At 40.5% G+C, this 6,843-nt stretch overlaps 1 non-coding gene and 1 pseudogene across 1 annotated transcript; one reads left to right on the plus strand and one right to left on the minus strand.

The window, feature by feature from the left end:
• Window positions 1-2,444: 2,444 nt before the first annotated feature.
• LOC145406981 (5S ribosomal RNA) lies at window positions 2,445-2,563 on the minus strand. The gene has a single exon (XR_013898646.1). It is a non-coding gene; the product is annotated as a 5S ribosomal RNA (ribosomal RNA).
• A 90-nt stretch (window positions 2,564-2,653) lies between these two features.
• On the plus strand, window positions 2,654-2,772 carry LOC145406911 (5S ribosomal RNA; annotated as a pseudogene).
• Window positions 2,773-6,843: the final 4,071 nt, after the last annotated feature.

Consider the following 6,843-nt stretch of genomic DNA (forward strand, 5'->3'; position numbering starts at 1 on the left):
AAGAGGAAGAGGCGAGAGAAAACCTGTTCAGCCAACGAGAATGCGGTTGAATGTTTAGAAGCTGTGTCTGCATTCTCTTTGTCCTGGCTCACTTCTTAGTAGTTTGCTCTCAGCTATTTATTTTGTCTTATACATTAACCGTGTCGTGGTCGCATCCTCTCTGTTATTATCTTTCAGAAGTCAAGGTCACAAAGGCAGGCTATATGGACTAGACTCGGTAGAAGGATTGATGGTCAGGCAAGGATTAAGTAGTCTGATTTTTTGGGCAGTCGGTAGAATGTCAATGTTAGGGGGTAAAGTCCAATGTTTGGCTCTTAGATGTAGTTGAGGGAGGGGGTAATGCTCTCCCTGGCCCGTATTCTCGTTCAGGAAGGAGACTCCCCTGCATCTCTTCCTCAAAGATATTTATTTTTGGTTACTTATGCGGAGTATGGCGATATTAGAATGATTTAAGCAACACAAAAGCGATAGTAATGAATAATAAGCAAAATAAACCGTTTAGAAAGAGGTGTTGGAGAGTTTCCTTAACCGACGAGAATGCGAATTCCTGAAGCCCTTTAGTGGCCGCTTTGTCTCGTAGCATAGGATCCAGTTCGGCCAGAGTCTTGCTTTATTTATGAGATACAGAAGTGAAGGGAGACGAGGGATAATATCTAAATAATAAAGTCAAGCTGTGTGTGTGTGTGTGTGTGTGTGTGTGTGTGTGTGTGTGTGTGTGTGTGTGTGTGTGTGTGTGTGTGTGTGTGTGAGGCTGCCTATGCATTTGTTCGTTTCTTTTACGAAAACGGTAATAGATATCGACCTAATTATCGGCCACCTTCTACCGAGGCGGAGCGATTATGTTTTTGCCCGCCTGTGTGTGTGTGTGTTTGTGTGTGTGTACCACTTATATCTCATGAATGGCTTGAGCTATCAACATGATACCTACAGGGTATCAAGATGGCCAAAATCTTCCGGCCAACTTGGCCAACAGCATATTTTGGTGGGCGATTAGCATTCGGCTCCTAAATACTTTCCTTTCATTCTTTTTGCATTAGGTCGGGGTGAGTTTAGGGAATGTCAGGGGAAAAAAAAAAAATGGCGATCGCGCCATGCGACGGCGTGATACTGTCGGATTCGCGACGCACGAGAATTTGCGAAAATTGTTTCTTCGACTTTTTGGACAGAATTGGCCACTGTGGGCTCAATACCGGTATGGAAACAAAGATAATGATATTTGCAAACATTTCGTGATGGAAAGGCTATTACGTAGTCCCGTAAATTTTTGCGGGCAAGCACCAGTTACATTAAAAAGCGAAATTCGTCATTAAAAAGGGAATTAACATGGGATCTACCTGGCTGCATGAAGTATGTACGGAAAAACACATGAAAAAGGGAGATGGGCTAAATTTTGGTTGTCATTATGCTTGAGATACAGTTGCTTGTAAATATAATAAAAGCATCTAGAATAAAAAACAAATGTATCTGCTTTAAACTGAAAAGGAAACAATCCAGAAAAATATGATTAATAGCTAAATGAGTAAACATGTAGAGCAAAACTGTGCGGCCCCACCCCACAGCCCGAGACGTTATGAAACCTGAGTGGAAAAAATTAATGATTTTATAATTAGTCCTAAGATTTCATTTTTAACGCTCCTGGTTGCTATGATAACGGTTACTTCTCGAACCTCCTTCTCTGCCTGAAGAAATGGTCCGTCCTACCCACTCCAAACGAGCTATGAAGTGGAAAACATAACAAGAAGCACTCGGAGAGTCAAACGTCTAAACCCTACAGTTGATCCACGTTCGGAAAATTTCTCTTTGTCCTTCTACCTTGACATCGATCAGTTCTTCTGAAAGTCGAATTACGTTATTCTTCCATGGCTGTCACTTCCTCCACAAAATTTGGTCCAAATCGGATCAGAACTGTTCGAGTTGAGCACCAAGTCTGATCCAGGTCGATTCAGATTTGCTTGATTTATAGAGCTGAATGCTTGAATTGTTTTGCTACCTTGAACTCTGACGGGTTGTTCTCAAGATCAGATCTTCCCAGCATTAGTTTCCCTAAACCCTTCCAAGTAGTTTGATTTTAACCAGATAAAAGCTTTTTAAACTGGCCTTGCCTTGCGACCTTGACCTTTGACGTTGTGATCTCAAAAACATAAGCTCAACCCCCTTGGCTATCCATCTACACTTCCAAAACTTGATTCAAAATCAAAATCCCAAGGTTTTTACAACTCTGGCGGGAGGTGAACCCGCGCTCACCAGCGTGCGAAACCCACACTCTACCACTGTACCACAGAGGCTCCATATATATATATATATATATATATATATATATATATATATATATTCATTCATTGTCAGACGCCATGTACCCCAAACGGGGTGGCCAAGGGCTTAGAGTTAACTGTTTTACAGGGAGGGGCACTAATCCTCCACCGACCCCACTTGACACGTAGGGATGCCAACAGCATCTGGTGTTCCCAGGAGGTCACCCATTCAAGTACTAACCAGACCCAACGTTGCTTAACTTCGCTGATCGGACGGGAAGCGGTGTACTCAACGTGGTATGGCCGTTATATATATATATATATATATATATATATATATAACGGCCATACCACGTATATATATATATATATATATATATATATATATATATATATCTATATATAACGGCCATACCAAGTTGAGTACACTGCTTCCCGTCCGATCAGCGAAGTTAAGCAACGTTGGGTCTGGTTAGTACTTGGATGGGTGACCGCCTGGGAACACCAGATGCGGTTGGCATCCCTACGTGTCAAGTGGGGTCGGTGGAGGATTAGTGCCCCTCCTTGTAAAACAGTTAACTCTAAGCCCTTGGCCACCCCGTTTGGGGTATATATATATATATATATTGTTACATAGCCTATGACTTCATCATCCTTTGTGTAATTTTAACGCACAGTTGCTGCATGTTTGATCACGAGCGTGTTCTGCCTCAGTCCCCCCCTTCTACCGTTATAGTAGAGTAAGTCGTCCTTTCTGTTGTTCAGAGTAGGATTGTCAGCTCTTTGTCCCCTATGGCTTCATTTGCGCATCCTTCTTACAAGTTGTATCAAGCTCTGCCGGCCCCTATATAATGAGCTCAGTCTCTGCATCATGGCCACTTAGATCTACTCCTCATTTTGTTCGCATCTCTGTCCTCCCCTGTACAGTTATTATTGAGTGCTCAGGAAGTCTCCAACCATCTAGCAGCTGTGTAATTTGAGTATAAGTGTTGTTGCATTTTGTTCTTGTACTGTATAGCATAAGTTTAATTTGTAGGCCTAGTGAAGTTTTTGTAATTTATGTAGGATTCATTTTGTCAGCCAGTTTTAATACTATTTTGTATCTGTAACAATTTATCTTGCATTAACTGAGCATTACCCAGTGTATTTTCATTTTATCAGGGCTGACTTAGGTAAATTTACTCTTGCTAATTTCATGTTAATAGAGGCTATTGCAGTTAACCATATATTTAACCTGTTTTTCGCCATTACATTATCTTTATGAGTCCTGAATGTTTTGTTGTTAGTTTGAGCATTAAACTTTAACTTGTAATTTTACCTAACTCTTTTGTTTTGAACCTGGAACTTTACGGGACAGTAGTGATTTTTTGTATTCACTTAAAGTGTACATTATCTTTCGCTGTTCCGTAACAATATATATATATATATATATATATATATATATATATATATATATATATATATATATATATATATATATATATGGTGGTAGGTGGGGCATTCACCATCCACTCACTCAATGTAGTGCTGCTTTCGGGTGTCTGCCCTGTCATCTCCTCCATCCTTCTTTCCTTCCATCTTCTTCTATCTTTCTTTCCTTCATTCTTTCCTCGTCCTTCTGCTTACGGGTGACTTTACACTCCCTCTCCTGTCTTTCATCCCTTCATTCTTCCCTCTTTCTTCTGCCTATAGGTGACTCTACACTGAGTGACAAGCCAAATGGTTTCCTGTACACCAGGAAACCATTTACTACGCTGAGTTGTAACCATATAACTAATTTTGGCGCCTGGTGGTTTAGTGGGTAATTATTGTGCTCCAATCGGATTGAGGCGGTGAAGGTTTTTATCCAAGGGGTGGTTGGGGTTTATTGCTCACGTAATGCCACTCAGGGATGAGTGAGGCTGGTCACTCTCATCTTAAATGTCGGGCCCAACTTGCCTAGCCCCGGGCTCCTACGCTCCTCATGGGGCAACGTAGGATTTGGATGATGGATATATATATTTACACACAGACAGGCAGGTCGAAATTTGACATCACATTGTGAACTTGACCATCGATAGATTATTATTATTATTATTATTATTATTATTATTATTATTATTATTATTATATATATATATTTTTTAATTTTCTAACGATCCTGCGTTCTTACTCAACCCTTACGCCGAGTGTGGTGTAAACTGGATGAGAACTGTTTAAGATGACCTTGACTTGCGACCTTCCCATGTGACCGTGTCCCTTGCCTGTCTGCTATAAAAACTGAATTCCATCTGTCTTGTCTTACCCTGAATCTTTTGAATATGTGTGGTCCAAATCGAAAAAAAAAATATATATATGTATTAAATTTGCCTTGTCATATGACCTTGACATTTGACCTATTGTTAAAAAAAGGCTAACCCCTTGTCTAAAATATAGTTCTTCCGACAAATATGGTTAAAATTAGATAAAAATTGTTTGAATGATTTTGTTCACACACACACACACACACACACACACACACACACACACACACACACACACACACACACACACACGTGCACGCATAGATCCACAGACATGCTGAACGAAGCCAAGGTCTAGATCATCATTAGATGTTAAGAAAACACTCGCCTCGATATCGCGAGCCGGATATAAATATACAACTATCTATATTTTCTTAAGCAAGGACTGCTGTTCCGTTCAGCTTATACTTTGAGACAGGGAAGGGTTGGGGGGAGTCGAGCGTTTCCTTTCCTCCCTCATCCTCTTGGCGTTGTGTAAGTTCAGAATTAAATTTAATCCGCATATATCTATTTTTTTTAGGTACTCGTCTGCTTTCACTGCTAAGCTTCTCAGTACACAGTTAATACCTCTCAAACCTGCAACCCGGGTCGATGTATTCGTAACCCTTTCACTACGAAAGGCCTTTCCTACGCTTCATGTGGTAGTCAGCCAGTAAGAAGAATAGAAAAACAATGACTTCACAGTAGCTAAGGGGATGAGAACTAATGTAATTTATTATAAGCTCGGTGTTTTTTTTTTTCCTTTACGAGGCTGAGCACGCCACAAATCACTATCATAACTCAGCCTTCCATCCCTAATCTCTAATACATTGCTCCATAACTCACATCATCAATCCTCTTTATGTTCTTGTAGCAATTTCAATAAATTTCACTCTCCTCACTAAACATTGCGTTTATCTATTATGCTTGTGCGATGAAGGCAGGACATATCTTAAACTTACAGCCTCTTCAACCACCCATTTTGCTATTTACAATAAATTTTTGCTTCTCAGCGGCAGGGAGTTTAGTACGATAGTACGACAGATAACAACGATGAATCTAAGATCTGAGGAGGGGAGGTTCGACGACCACCACTTTCCATCCGTATCACTTACCTCAGATTAATTTTGTGTTATGGATTTCACCTCACATGCATTTCTGAGCGATAATGTTTACGCTTTAAATGTAAAAAAGCGGTTTCGATTTCAGGCTCTAAGCACAGACTCAAAGTTCGGAGGAATATATATATATATATATATATATATATATATATATATATATATATATATATATATAGATAGATAGATAGATAGATAGATAGATAGATAGATATAGATAGATAGATAGATATAGATATAGATATAGACAGATAGATAGATAGATACACACATACAGAGAGAGAGAGAGAGAGAGAGAGAGAAGCTATTGGTCTGGCAGTCCGTGCGTGCTTTTGTGCGTGCGTGGGTCCGTGGGTCCGTGTGTCCATAACACTTGTGGACGCGATATCTCCTGAACCCATTAATGGATTTCCACCAAACGTTTATCAGTGATGCAGTATGAGGAGAGGATGAACTGATTAGGTCGGCTAGGTCAAGGGGTCAAAGGTCAAGGTCATATGAGGTCGACTTAGTTTATCCTTGTGGGTGCGATATCTTCTGAACCCCTCTACGGATTTCGACCAAACTTTTGTCAGTGATACATATGAAGGGACAGTGAACTGACCAGGTCAGCAAGGGCAACAGGTTGAAGGTCAAAATCATATGGGGTCGACTTAGCGTATCTTAAGTCTCATTTCAACCCACAATGAACGCTGTCATGAAGACTGTATGGCGAGTCCGTGCGCAGGGCTTGGCGGAGGCATACCGAGTGACTCTTTCGACAGCTCGGGGCCTGAGTTCTTGGCATTTCATTATGGTCATGTATCAGAGTAACGCTGCCACAATGCATCTAGAAAGGAAATACAGCTCAAAAATTTATTTTCTTGAAAAGTTAATATCGAGCGTATTCCTTTAATATAAGGGGTGGATGGGAAATTCCCTGTAAACGATAGTATAAGGCCTGAAATCAAGAAAACTGTCATGCCTTAATGATCGTCTGGCTTGGGTGGTATAGAACATGTCAAGTTTTATATGACGAAAAAAGTACATTTCCATTTTATAAAATGTGAAGTTTTCCTTAATAACTACGCGGTCTTGCATTACGTTAAGAAAAACTACCTCTAGTTGACATTCACCTGACGGCCACACCACTGACAGCGAAAGTGCCGCCCCATTAGCACAAGAGTTGGAATCCTGGACAGGCAGCCGGCGTCACTCGACTGAAGTGTCGAT

Source organism: Coenobita brevimanus, chromosome 71 (genome assembly GCF_032717465.1).
Source record: "Coenobita brevimanus isolate Jiangsu-jjx chromosome 71, ASM3271746v2, whole genome shotgun sequence".
NCBI lineage: Eukaryota > Metazoa > Arthropoda > Malacostraca > Decapoda > Coenobitidae > Coenobita > Coenobita brevimanus.